Source organism: Gossypium raimondii, chromosome 6 (assembly GCF_025698545.1).
Source record: "Gossypium raimondii isolate GPD5lz chromosome 6, ASM2569854v1, whole genome shotgun sequence".
NCBI lineage: Eukaryota > Viridiplantae > Streptophyta > Magnoliopsida > Malvales > Malvaceae > Gossypium > Gossypium raimondii.
The window spans coordinates 16,289,240-16,304,075 of NC_068570.1; the positions used below are offsets into that span (position 1 = coordinate 16,289,240).

The 14,836-nt window shown below is 32.9% G+C and overlaps 1 non-coding gene across 1 annotated transcript; it reads right to left on the reverse strand.

The window, feature by feature from the left end:
• Positions 1-14,272: 14,272 nt before the first annotated feature.
• On the reverse strand, positions 14,273-14,379 carry LOC128042091 (small nucleolar RNA R71). Its single transcript, XR_008197299.1, has one exon. It is a non-coding gene; the product is annotated as a small nucleolar RNA R71 (small nucleolar RNA).
• Between the last annotated feature and the right edge of the window lie 457 nt (positions 14,380-14,836).

Consider the following 14,836-nt stretch of genomic DNA (forward strand, 5'->3'; position numbering starts at 1 on the left):
GGGTCCAGTCCAATATATTCTTCTTCTAATGAATACATATGTGTCTCTACTAGTGGAGTCAACTGCTCCGATAGCCAGGACTATCCATCTCCCCAATTAGAATTATAGATGACATAATAACCCTTTTAAGTATTTGAATCAAATGCTTACTTTGATTCTTTTACAAGATTACAGACTCATTTAGATTATCTACTGAAGTAAGTTGTCTTTCTCTCAATGTAAACGTTCTTACAGTGCCACTTATCATCAGTTTGAACTTAGACAATCAATGATCTAATATTTGCTTGTCATAATTTTGCCATGTATGTAAAACATGAAAGATAGAAACAAAAAAGATATAAAAGTGAAATGTGGAATTAAATTTATTTATTTATTCATCGTTCAAATACATAGAAAATAATTACATGTTTACTACAATGTAAGCTCATTTCCCAACAATTCCTTTATTTTATTTGTTCTTCCTTCATCTTCTTCTTAGGTCTGGTTGAAGGAAAGAAAGATTAAGAATGGTCTTCATGGAGAAAAGAAGCTAAAGTTTGTGCATAAGTAATGGATAATTTATCAAATTGGTAAGCGCCTTGACTTTTCTGTGTCATGAAGTTGAGTAAAGAAAAAAAGTTAAGGATTTCAACTATCCATTGGTTTTGGTCTGTATTGCATAAAGTTATGGATAATCATTTTGATGGCCTTTGTATGTACATAAATTATATTTTTTTATAATGAAAACTTTTCCTTGAAGATTCTAAATTAGTTGTTCTGTTTTGTAAGTTAGAGGTTCGGGTACCTAAGTATAAGGTTTTGACGTCAAATTCAAGGTGAGTTCCTAAACCCAAGCTTTAATTGGATGTTTACACTTTGGTATTGTTGTTAGGTTTGTAAATTATATCATAAAATGATGAGTTACTCCATATTTGAATATTGATGTATGGTGAGGCTTGTTGTGTTGATGTGAAAGCTGCAGTAAATGTTTGGCGTAATGTGTGTCAGGCATGAACAATAGTGTTGGTAGAATGTTTGTATATGAAATGTATGTGTATGAATTATGCGAAGTTATGGAAGGTTGTTTGACAGATGAAAGATGAAGAAATGTCACGCTATGCACTCTGTGCCATGTGTTATCTGGCTTTGTAAAGGTTTAGGCAGATAGTACAGAGAATGTATATGAATGGTTTTCGGCTTTGTGGAGGTTTGGATGGATTGTACGGAGATATAGCGCAAATGAATATAATAACCCAATGTGGGTTTTTTGTATGTATAAGACTCTTCGGAGTCTAAGGCTTTAAGCCTCATATGTGAAATGGAAGTCCATGGCCATGACATAAGAAAATTATGAAAGATATGGCAGTCTGTCAAGACTATCTTATATGTGGAAGTCTGTCAGGACTATCGTGTAAGTAGAATTTTGCAACAGAGGAATCTGTTTGATGAGTTCACCAAGAAAGAGTTCGTTATCTTGTAATCTATCATTATGTGCGAGCTATCAGAATTCTACAATAGAGGAATCCACTTGCATGAGTCCACTAAGAAAAAGTTTGTTATCGTGTAATCTATCATTATGTGTGAGCTATCTATTTATGTGAATTCGAAAAAAATGAAAGATTTGACAGTCTAACATGGTTATTTCAATATATAGGATTCACTTTTAAGAATCCGCTCACATGTTTATCTGTTGACAATTTGCCAAATTTGTCAATTTGATGAGTTGATTTTCTTATTAATTTGGAATGGGGTATTCCTTAAGAGTCCGCTGGCATGTTTTGCAAAGAACGAATTTGGAGATTTAGGTCTAAAACGAGAATTCACGAGGATTGTAATACAAATCTGAGTTCATCAGAACAAACCATTAGCTGTAATTCATGATTGGAACTATCTGCGAAGATCTACCTTATTTGAATTATCTATATTTATCTAAGGCAATGGGTAATATGAGAATCATCTAAGGGTTTTCTTTCATAAGTCCATGAGTAAGAATGCGTAAAGATTTTCTCTCAAGGAAGTAGCTACATATAAGACTGTTAAGGAAACTAATGAGGATAGAGTTTACAGGAATAATATAGTAAGATTCAAATGTTTAACTACATTCTAATATTACATCTATGAAGTCTCACTAGTGGCAGATGTTTGTTTGCAAGGCTTTGTAGAGTTGATAACGAAATCTTCTATTTCAATGTCGTTTGTAATAGAGAAAAAAATCAAGTAAGATGAATTGTTTTCCAGATTTGCAAGTAATTAAACAATGGTGTCCTTGAGGCTGATGTACCAAGTACAAGTGAGCCTGATTAGGTGAAGTACACCACATCAAGGAGATTGGCGAATTGTCTTAGTACAAATAGTCAGACGTTAATTCTAAATCAATATGTACAAGCTTGATAGTGTTCTTCTAATGCAAGATATGGATAACTCACTAAGTTCATTCGAACTTATGTTTGTGACATCATGTATTGCAGGTAATAAGAGAAATTCGATAATTTGTAGAGGGACTATATTAGAATTCGTCGTGGCCAGGCTGAGGTGCTTCCTTGTCCTAATATGTATATAGCGGGTGACCTAGAGTCAGAGCCTCAGGGTCAGAGTCTAGTATCTTGTATTAAGTCAATTTGATAATTATATATTTCCAAACTAAGCAAATATTTGATAAGTTTAAGCTACTTTGTAAAATATTTGGTGTCTTAAATTAAGATTACATAATCGAAATAAATACTTGTAGCGTAGTCTATTTGATAATTATATATTTAATAATAATTGTATTAAGTCAAAATGGCAGAATATTTATAAATGTGTTATTTGATTTTTTATTATGAAGTCTAGTATCCTGTAGTCCAGATTCGGCAATCGGATCGGGAATGAGGTGTTACAGTTCTAGCAAAAAAGATGTAAGATTCTAGCCTTTCTCGTATGTTTTCTTTGGAAACCTTGAGTAATAACACATGCCTAGCAAATAGTTTAGCGGTAAAAGTCATTAGACCAATAGTTGGAACCTTTAAAAATATCATTGTTACATTGTTTCCTAAGGTTCCAACATTTTTCTCCAAAGAAATAGCTCTAGTCTACATCATCAACATTAAGGTTATGCTCAATTTTTAGGTTTGCAATAACCCATTCTTGTAAGTGTCCTAATAAGAAATTAAACCACTTATCTTTGGGGCATAATCATACTAAAAAATACTATTGCAATCATAAAAGAGATCCAACGTCACTCTGTTATTGATACGACACAAGAAACAAGAAGGGTCGGTAACAATACCTTATCTAAATCTTCTTACATTTGTAAGAAGGGCATCCCTTATAGCTAGCCAAATAAATTTTCAATTGTTTTGTGGGCTTCAAAAGCATAAAATCCATTCCCATTTAATGCCTTTCAATTCTTATTTTCTTTTTATTAGGCATGAGTAACCAAAATAATTAGAGAAAGCTCTCTTCAGATACAACCTTTAAATACATTCATCTTCAAACTCTTTCATAAGCCAAGTGATGATTTGGAATTTTCATCATTGTAACATGATTAACAAGCTCAAAGATAACTCCGTAGTCTTAAAAACCATCCTATCTAACCATATTCACATTAAGCACATTAAGGTTCACAACATTTAAATTACGATAATAATTCACAAGAGGGCCAAGATCAGGTGTTCAAGTATCAAGCCAAAATTAAATCACTTTAACATTACCCAAGTTCCAACATATACCCTTGCTTAATTCTCCCTAAGTTTTAGATAATGAAAGCCAAATATGAGAGTATTTGTGTCATCTAATGTCTTCTAGACAACCCATATTCATTTTATACTTAGTTTTATTTTAAAGAAGTTAAGTTTATAAAGCTCCCCCATTTTATGTTAGCCCAAGCCACCATGGTTTAAAGGTTGACAACAATGTTTTCATCCAACCATCTTCCTTGTCACATTGGTGTAGCCTCAAATAAATTTCCTAGCAATTCTTTCAATCTCATCGCGAACAGATTTGGAGATCAAGGTGGATTTGCTAGGCATAGTTAACAATACAAATTTAGCCACATAATTACTAATGTTATTAGGGGAAAAGCTTGGGTCTTATCATCTCTAATCTTGTGTTTCAAAGATTTGCAAACAAGATCTATCATTTTTCTTTGAAAACAAGCTTGTCCTAAATCAACATCGTAAAGTAAAAACAAGATTATCATCGAAAAAGAGGTGGGAAATTGAGGGTCAATCTTTGTAGATCTTAATAGGTTTCTATATCTTATCGAATTCTTGAAGTAAGCATTGGTCTAATCTCTCTATAGTAAAAACAACCATGTAAGGAAAGAGGGGGATCCCTTTGTGAAATTTCACGTGAATATATGAACTCTTCTGTTAGAATGCATTCTATAAAACTTGCATAGATGAAGAAAAAACACAGTGCATAATAATACTAATAATACGAGCAAGGAGTAAGGCGTCCTTCAAAGTATCTTGAATAAATCTCCAATTAATTCTATTGTAAGCCTTTTCCAAGTCATTTACCATCACCAATCCCTTTTTCTTTTTTGAGGTTTTTATTGGGTGGATAAATTCCTAGGAAAAAAATTAGATTGTTAGTAACATGTGTGTGCCACAAAGTTGATCTGATAAGGAGTAACAAGTTTAGGCATTATACACTTCAAATATTTCACAATTACCTTAGAGATGATTTTTCAATGGAGAGTGCATAAAATAATAGAGAAAAATTGAGTAATTGTTTTTGAGCTTCTTACCTTTAGACTAAGGACAAGTAAAGTTCAATTAAAACTTGCTTCGAGATTTTGACCCTAGAAGACCTTGCTAACTGCATCATTGACTTAAGATCGACGACGTGCCAGTGATTGAGTATGGGAGTAATCAATAATAGGTGCTTTTTTGGGGGCCATATCAAATAAAGCCTATTTAATTTCCACATATGAAATCACATTATCAAGAATATGCCAATCTGTTGGAAAAAATCCGGTGTGAAAACGATTTCCTTGCATGGCGAAAAATTTAAAATTTAAAAACCAACTTGGTTTGTGATGTTTATAGCATTAAACCTTAGACCGAAATCGTATTTATGTTTTTGGATAAGTGGATCTTTGATGTTTTCAGGCTTTCAACCAAATGATCATCTCCGCTATTTTTGTACCACGAATTATTTCGAGTGTGGGCTCAAACCAATTGAATCAAAACACAGAATTAGAAAAAAGTTTTCTTTTCTTTTAAGGTGAAAACATAAATTCTCTCTTCTCAAGTAGAAACCAATAGAATTGTTCTTCCCAAAAAATATATTTAATATTTGAGAATAAATTCTCTCTATTTTTCGGCAGAGTAGTAATATCTTTAAAGTTAAGTAAATAGCTCTACTGCTACCATTTGTTTTTAGGGAGAGAGGAGGTAGGACCTTTGTTGAATTGTAGAGGTTTATTGCAAATAGAAGAACAACTTCCTAATGACGATTTTACCCCTGATAAAATTTCGAGAAAATATGTTTAATATTTCACAACTCAACATGTTCATATGTTTAATATTTCACAACTCAACATGTTCACTATGACATGATAATTTATTTTTATTTTCGGGCATCCAAAAAACTCAAAAATATAAACTCATTCTTTCGATTATTTTGAAGTAATCCATATAGAATTGCAAACGAATCATTTCCATTTTCATTCTGTTCATTTTCTATTCAACAAGCAATTCATTTTTGGTTTCGACGAGCTAGCTGAAGGACTGATTTGACATATGTAATTAGGGCGCAAATGATTTATAATTTAGTTTCAGCTTTCACCTATTATTTCTAAACTCATTTAGTCAAGAAGTCATTCCATTATAGTATCGTGACTGAGCTCTCTCTAATGACATACCATTACGAAAGCATCTAGTCAGTGCTTAGCAAATGACCTTGTCATAAGTGTGTTACCCTAACAGAATATTCTTGATCTCTTTGGGATAATATCCGTTCTCCTAGTATGATCCTATTTCATCACATGGTAACCATTACATCTTCCTTCATGAAAAGTCAACCGCTATCAAATAGTGATCATGTCATCTATTATAAAGAAGAACGACCTGTGGTCACATTTACTTTTCATCAACCATGTAATGCCTATAAGAGGATATCATTTACCCATGTCTCAAGCTATGAATTCCACTATTGTGAATGACACTACATACTGCAGAAGTTGTACATCCAATGCACCAACTTCGGGTTCCTTATCTATTTGAACTTAGGCTTCTACTTACATCAAAGTGTATGCTACACTATAAATGTCACAAGTGAATAAATCCATAAATGAATTAAGGATGTATTCTGCTTGGGTCATATCCAATATACTATCAATCCAGTCAGTCACATCTATCTCTTTTTAGGTGTAGCATCAACTGACCCCTTCAATCTTATGTGCCTCGATTCTATTGTTTCACCGTCTCGCTATAGATCTCTTATGGAAATATTTTGTATTTCTATCTCCTTCCATAATCCACTAACATTTGAATTTCTACATCGAAAGCATTTCTTCCTAGTCAATAATCTCTTCCAACTCAGCTTAGAGCTCTTTATCAAGCTTTAAAATATTATTTGTCTTATGGGTTTTCTAAAACCTTTTAAACACCTCTAATTCTAGCTAAGATATGTTTTTTACAATGTACAATGCTATCGAACACCTCATGCCTCATTTTTTTTAACTGCTTCAGTGACATTTTCTAGGTCTTGGGCATACGTTGTTCAAGGCAACAACTCTTCTTAATAAAATCCTTGAAATAGTTATGATTTAGCCACCTAGATAAAAATTGAACTGCTTGCTTGACTTTTGTGTCTTACTAAGCCATGTAAGGATTAATAAATATTTGTGATTTGTTAATCTTTTCCAAATGAAGAATTCTTGTTCTTGGATGTTGTGAATCCCAATTAGTATTGCAAATAGCTCTGTCCGGACTCTCATAAAACCCCTCTCTATTCTAGGTAAACTAAGTGCCTTTGTAACCAAGGTTTTTCATGATTTCTTTTTGCAAAAATTCCTGAAGTTGCTACAACCACAATTAGAGCCAATGGCACTTCCTTTCTTTTCATCAACAACAAGGATGGCAGTAAAATCTCCTACTGCAATCCAAGGCTCTTTAATACTTGGCGCAATCATTCTCAGTCCTGAACAAGGAGACATTTTTTCACACATTTACAAGATTCCTTAAATAGTAGTAAAGAAAAACTCTTTTCTTCCATTACTTAAAGAGATCCATATGTGGATGAACTGAGTATAGTTGATCAACAACTACACCTAAATATTAACATTTCATTAAATTTAAATTCCACCAAAAAAGCCCATGGGCTTCTACTCTATGAGAGAACTGATATCCAATTTTGGACTTTTTTAATGTTTGCCCCATTTAACTTCTTCCCGAGAAGAATTCCTTTACCCTTTTCTTTTTTTTTTCTTTCTATTATTACCAAAAATAGTTGTTGACTTTATTGTTTGTATTTCTATTTCTTTCTTTCTTTACCAAATATTTTTCTAAAATTAGCCTCTAAATTTTCTTGTAAGTAAGCCAAATTACCATATATTGAGCTCTTTGGTATATTCTTTGGCACCATATCTAGGTGCCACTATTATTCATAGTTTATTTGTTCTTCTAAAGTAGAGGGAAACCTTTTCTCAAGTGACCATACAACCCACATTCGAAGAAAATATTTGGAAGGGATTCATAATCCATTATTTAGACTTTTTTGTTGATTAGTAATTTTAAGACTAACGATTTACTAAGATAAACACAAACTATCATTATATTAAACTTACCATGCAATACACTATTTGTTTGGTAATTTATTTTAATCACTTTTCCAATTATTATACATTCTTCTGATACTATGCTTAAACTACTCATAACCCCTTAAAGTGGAGGATATTATGTTCTTAAGCGCGTTTGAACCCATGTCCTCCAAGTTGTTACAATAGTAACAATATCAATCGAGCTAAGACTTAGTCAACAACAAGTATAAATTTAATTTAATTTTAAAACAAATAGTTAAAACTATAATCCACAGTAAGGTTGAATTACAAAAGAAGCGGGATTGTTGTATTTTAAAGTTGAGTGAAAGAAAAAAATGAGCAATTTTGATTTTTTTAGAATTAAAAATACTAAAATTTGGAAGCTTTTCACAAATTCTTTTATCGAATGGAAACAAATCAAAATAAAAATCATAAAATAGACAATCATGGGACTATTAATTACTGGTAGACTTCATGCTAAATGTGAAGAGCCACATTTCGTGGTTGAGCCCAACAATGGAAACCTAAAGGAAGATCAACATAAAAGTTTGCCAATCAGTCGTAAAGTCAATTTCCCTTCATATAAACATGAATAATCTCAATTTTCCAATTCCTTTGAAGAAAATCATGCATAACTCATAACATCGAGTTGCCATGTAAAATGTGAGCAAAGTTGTTCAACTGTTTTACAACCTCTAAGGAATCAAGTTCAAGAATTATGCATCTCCCTCCATGTTTCCAAGCTTGATCAAGGCCATGGAAGACTTCCGCAGCTTCATCTCATAGATATTACATATACCAATGTTGTGGCCAAAACCCCATAGTCATCTACCTTTAAAATTCCTAAAAACTCCACCAGTAGAAGCCATTAGCGTATCAGATTTACAAGTACCATCAACATTTAACTTCAAAATAGATAATGAAGGAGTTGACCACGAAATATGCCTCAATGCTTGCATAATACTACTATTAAAGAGACATGAATCAAATAAAAAATATGAACCATGACATTTTTAAACAAAATACATTGATTTAACAAACTATCATTAAGAACAATTTTATGATTAAAAATCCTTGTGTTGTGCCTTTTCCGTAAGCTCTAGCAACTAACAGTAAACAAAACATCCCAATCAGTAGAAGATTGAGCAAAATAATCTATCCTCGTGAGATTAACAACAATCTAATCTTTAATGTTTAGGCCAAAAAACTTAGACCTTTTTTCAACCATGATGAGGTTTCACTACAAAGAGACAAATAGAAAACAACTCCAAAAACACATGATCAATATCTTTAAAATCAACCCTTCTTAGAGAGCATATAAGACCAACAGAAATATTACCACACCCGAAAATCTTAAATGTTGGTATAATGAAAATTTTGAGTACTTAATTAGAAAAAAATTCTATTTAAGTAGGTTCTAGTATAATTATGAGAATCTTACAGACTAATTGGAAAATAGTTAGAATTCAAGTTTAGTTTTGTTACATTTAAACCAAGAGTTTCTTTTTAGTGGGAAACATTGTGATTAAGGGTATTAATAGTACTGACCGACTTGGAACTAAGGGAAACAATAGTGGAAAGATTATATATGGGAGGATTATTTTATTCTAGTATTCATTTTGTTTCTTCCATCTTCTTCTCTAGTTTGTTTTGCAAGAGAGAAAAGTTACGAAGCAATCTGCATGGAGGGAGATAATAATGTATCAACTTAAATGATTGAGGATTTAGTAAACTAAAAATCTTTCAAAGCTTTTTTATATATTTTGATTAAAGAAAAAGGAAGGAACATTGAATATTTCAGTTTAATTTATTGAGCTTGTGCTGAGATATTTAAGGTTGCAGCTAACCTTTAAAATCTCTCCGCATGTAAATTCCTTCATTTTGATCTTTATATGGTTGTTATGTTTAGCTAATCGAGGAGGAGGCTCAGGTGATAAGCAAAATATAAGCATGTATAATCGATACCAACTTCCAAGTATTTTGCTGGTGAGTTATCAAACTCAATTTCTTATTGGTTATTTTATTTGTTTTAGTATTGTGTTGTTTGGGTATGTTTGACTCTGCATTCTGCTGATGATGGGGAATTATTCTATGGCGGGATTTTTGTTATATTGTTGATGCATGTTTGGCTGTAAAAATAACTTGGATGTTTTGATGAGCTGTTGATAGTAAAGTCCTATCGAATATGATATTGTTGAATGGTTAGTTAGGTGATAAGTATCGTATGATTTGCCTTTTGTTTTTAAATTGTATGGTTTGTTGAATGTTTTTCAAATGTCAATCATGTAAATAAATGATATGCAGAGAATGAAGGGATGTATGGCGGATGAAAGATGAAGATATGTCATGTTGTGCACTCTGTGCCACATGTTATTTGGCTTTGCGGAGGTTCGTGCGGATTGTATGGAGAACACATATGCATGATAGTTAGTTTTGTTGAATGGTTAGTTAGGTGATACATATGGTATAATTTGACTTTTTTTATTAAATAGTATGGTTAGTTGAATGCTTATCATATGTCAATCGTGTAAATAAATGATATGCAGAGAATAGAGAGATGTATGGCGGATGAAAGATGAAGATATGCCATGTTGTGCGACATGTTATTTGGCTTTGTAAAGGTTGGGATGGATTGTTTGGAGAATGCATATACATGATATTTGGTTTGTAGAGGATCAGGTGGATTGTAAGGAGAAATTATATGCATGATATTTGGTTTTGTGGAGGTTCGGTTGGATTGTACAGAGACATATGCGCACATGTATCTGATAACCCTACATGGGTTCTTCTAAGTATGAGACTCTACAAAGTCTAAGGCTTAAAGCCTCATGTATGTAATCAAGTCCCATAGCCATGGGCATACGCAAGATAAGATAGTCTATTGGATTTGTTCTCTAAGCTTCATGGCAAAGTTATACGTGGAATTACTTCATGGAAAAATTCATAGACTAGTTAATTTATATGAATCTATGTCTATATGTAAATATTCGTTTATAGATTCACATGTTTTAGTTTTGCCATATATGTAAATACTGGAAATACTTGTCTAGACCCTTGGACCATAATTAGCATATGGAGAAAACAGTACTTTAGCCTCGACCTTATAACTATAGTGCAAAACTCACACCATAATTGATTAGGCTTCGAGATTAAAAAATAACCAAGCTTCATAAGAAAATTGTTATTGAAATTCACCATTCTATATATGCCCAAGCCACCATTATCAACTCTTTTACAAATATGATCCTATTTGACAAGATCCATACCTTGTTTCACACTAGTATGTACCAAAGCAAAACTTTTGTATTTGTTCCATTTCAAGGAAAATGTGTTCCGAAATGACTAGATTGCATAGCATAAATAAGATAAAAAGCAAGAGTAGATTTAGCAAGCAATATCTGACCAACGAAAGATAAAGTACAGACCTTCCACCTTACTAGTTTAGCCTCATATTCTAAATAAGATAATGATAAGTATCTTTAGTGAATCTTTTATGCAATTTAGGAGCACCAAGATATTTAAAAAGATTATCAACATTGACAAAACCAAGCCCTTTGCTATTTAAATTCCACACAACCAATTGAAAATTCTTAGAGAAAAAAACTTGATGTTAGATAGATTCACCTTATTACAAGAATACTTAAAAAAATTGTCTTAGGTCATCGTTAATAACCACTATTTGTTTAAAGCTTGGCTCAGCTAACAAGATAAAGCCATTCGCAAAAAAAGATGATGTATTAAAGGCCCACCTCTACGGGATGAAAAGGTTTCTAGTAAGCAACATCTACTTCTTTATAGATGTCGTATGCTAAATGTTCTATACAAAGCACAAAGATGTAAGGCAAAAGCGGGTCTCCTTGGCAAATACGCCTAGATGGATGAAAAACTCTGATAGATCTCCATTGAAATTAATTTGCATTGACACTGAAGAAATACAATGCATAATGGTACTACAAAGAGAAACAAGAATACCCACATCTTAGGGAGTATTTTCAACGAAATCACAATCCAATCTATCATAAGCCTTTTTGAAATAGATCTTCATCGCCACCCAACCTTTCTTACACGTTTTACGTCTCATAGAGTGAATAATTTCTTGGGCAACTACAAATTGTTAGTAATATGACATGCAGAGAATAAAAAAACTTGATTCAGATGTACCCATAACTGCATGATACATTCAAGTGATTTACAATAGTTTTTGAGACAATCTTCTAGAGAAGATTGCACAAAATGATGGGCTGAAAATGCTGAATAAATTTTGGAGGATCAACTTTGAGGAGGAGTGCTAAAATAGTTCTATTCACCCAATCAGTGAATCTTTGACTTGGAAAGATGCCTCAAACAAACTCATTAAAATATTTTCCAACCACGTCCCAATCATTCTGATAGAAAACATGTAGCCTGTGAAAAATCTTGAAAGAGTTATATTTTATGCCTTTAGACTTGGTTAATTGCCTATACTTAGGTAAGTTTAGTTGCATTTTAGGATTTTCCATTAATGTTTTTAGGAAATTGCATTAAAAGGCTTGGACTGTGCTTAAATGTTATTCATGTTACTTCTAATTGTTTGCGGGAAGGATTTGTTTCTTAAGTGGCAGGTGTAGAATGAGGAAAAGAAGTAAATGAGTGAAGGTTTGTCGTGGCAAAATGTTGGACAGTTTGCCAACATGAATGTCTTGGCAATGCAAGGAGGAAACCAACCAACACTTAATTGTTATCAGCCCTGCTGTACGTGTACCAAAAAAATTAGCCTAAAAGAAAAGAAAAGATCATGGGATCGTTGGATGATGGGTTTACCCTAAAAGAGGAGATATAAAACCCAAAAATAAAAGCTGAAAATGGGAAAGGTAGATGGTTAGTGAGTTATTTTTGGAAGGAAAAATTCCTTAGACAAAAATAGAGGGTAGCGGTTGTGACAAGAACGGAGACGCAAAGGGGAAGACGAAGGCAGTTCCTTTTGGTCACCGGAAGACATTTCGTAGCCAGAGTTGTGGGCTGGATAGGCGAAAGCTATCTTCCTGAGTTCTACCTTTAATTCTTTATTTTTTGTTCCATAATTTGATTTAAAGAAACGATGTTGATTACTATTTTGATTCTGGATTCGACTCACAACCCATGAGCTAAATCTTATAGGGTTGGGATTACTTAATGAAACTTTTATTTCTATTATTGGCCACGACTTAGATTAGTTTTAATTTACTATTTCATTCAATGGTATTTATGAATAACATGTGTATAATCTCTAGACATAGATGAATGTGCAACATGTTTATAAATTAATCTAATGCTAACAAGGATAGGTTAGTTAGATTGAAGTTTAATAATATGAGCAAGTATTTGATCGAATACTTGTAACAGTCTCTAGACATAGAGCATCGTTCCATACTAAAAGAAAACAAAACAGTGCTTGGTACCATGCTAAAGGCCTATAGACATAGATTGCTTTAGGCAAGGTAACTTGAGGTCTTGCTCTCGAAAAAAGAAGGCCATTTTAGATCTCTTCCGAGCAGTAGAATAAGATTGACTTTTCCAAGGCATTATTGGTTAATAAGAGTAGATTCTCAGTAATCCCAACCTTACGATTCAACATCATAGATCTTTTAACTGCTATAGCATATCTATTTTCATATCCTTAGTTTTTACTTGTTTACATATTATTCACGTAGTCATTCTCGTATTTGTCATTGCATACTTACTCTTGTCTTGCCATAGGATTTTCATTTATTTGTTAGAATTCACATATTACACACATCAGTATTTCTTAATTATCTCTGCATTCTTATTATTGATTTTGCCATAGTATTAAACACACTTCTTTATAATAACTTGACAATTTTATACCTAACCGATCCTTATGGAGATGATCTCACTTATCACTTTATTACTTGATCCGACGTGTACACTTGCACAATGCACTTAGCATATTCACACATGACAAGTTTTTGGTACCGTTGTCGGGTATCGACAGTTTGGTTAAATTTGGTTTTGTCATTTTCGTATCTAATTCCATTAGTTTTATTTAACTTAGTTGTTTTTAATTTCTATAGGTTTTTTATTAGTGCATTAGTACAGGCATTCCTACTAACAAAGAATATCTTTTTGACTCTAAGATCAAGAGAACTTTGCGAAGAAAGAGAAGAGAAGTATGTAACATGTCTAGGGACGGGAATGATCCTGGTCTGAATGATCCATTAAATCCAAATGGTCAGGATATTGATCTTCTTATTCATTACGTGATAAATGAACGAGATAGGCCAATTCGTGAACAAGTTGTGTCAATTTTGGATGATCCGAATCCAATGATAGTTAGACCATATCCGAATCCAATGATAGTTAGACCATACATTTAAGCTCAACATTTTGAATTGAAACCGGTGATGTTTCAGATGTTACAAGCAACAGGGCAGTTCAATTGTTTCCATATTCCTTGAGAGATAGAGCAAAAGTATGGTTGAATTCTTTTTTTGTCGGGGACGGTGGCATCATGAAATGACCTTTGTCAGAGGTTTTTTTTTACATTATAATATGCAAAACATGAATGTCAAGTTTAGAAGTGACATCACGTATTTTTGACAATTAGAAGATGAAACATTGTACGAAGCTTGGGAAAGGTTTAAAGAATTACTTCAAAAATGCCCAATGCATGGGTTTCAGCACTAGACTCTAGTGGAGATGTTTTACAATGGTTGAATGCACATACAAGGATGGTAGTTGATGCTTCTGCCAGTGGTACTTTGTTGGATAACTCTTATAATGAAGCTTATGAGATTTTGCAACGGGTTGCCAACAATGATTATCAATATCTGACCACGCGAGTTGGTACTTGTAGGAGAATTGCTGGCACCATGGAACTTGATGCAATCACTTTATTAATAGCTTAAGTATCATCTTTAGGTAATATGATCAATACAATGAAGAGACCAACTATAGTTTAGGAGATGAAATCAACAAGGCTAATGTGTGTATATTGTGGTGAAGACCATGTTTTTGACGAATGCCCATCAAATCCAGCATCAGTATATTACATAGGTAATTTCAATCGAAACAATAGCCCCTATTCCAACATGTATAATACAGGATGGATGCAACATCCAAATTTTAGTTGGA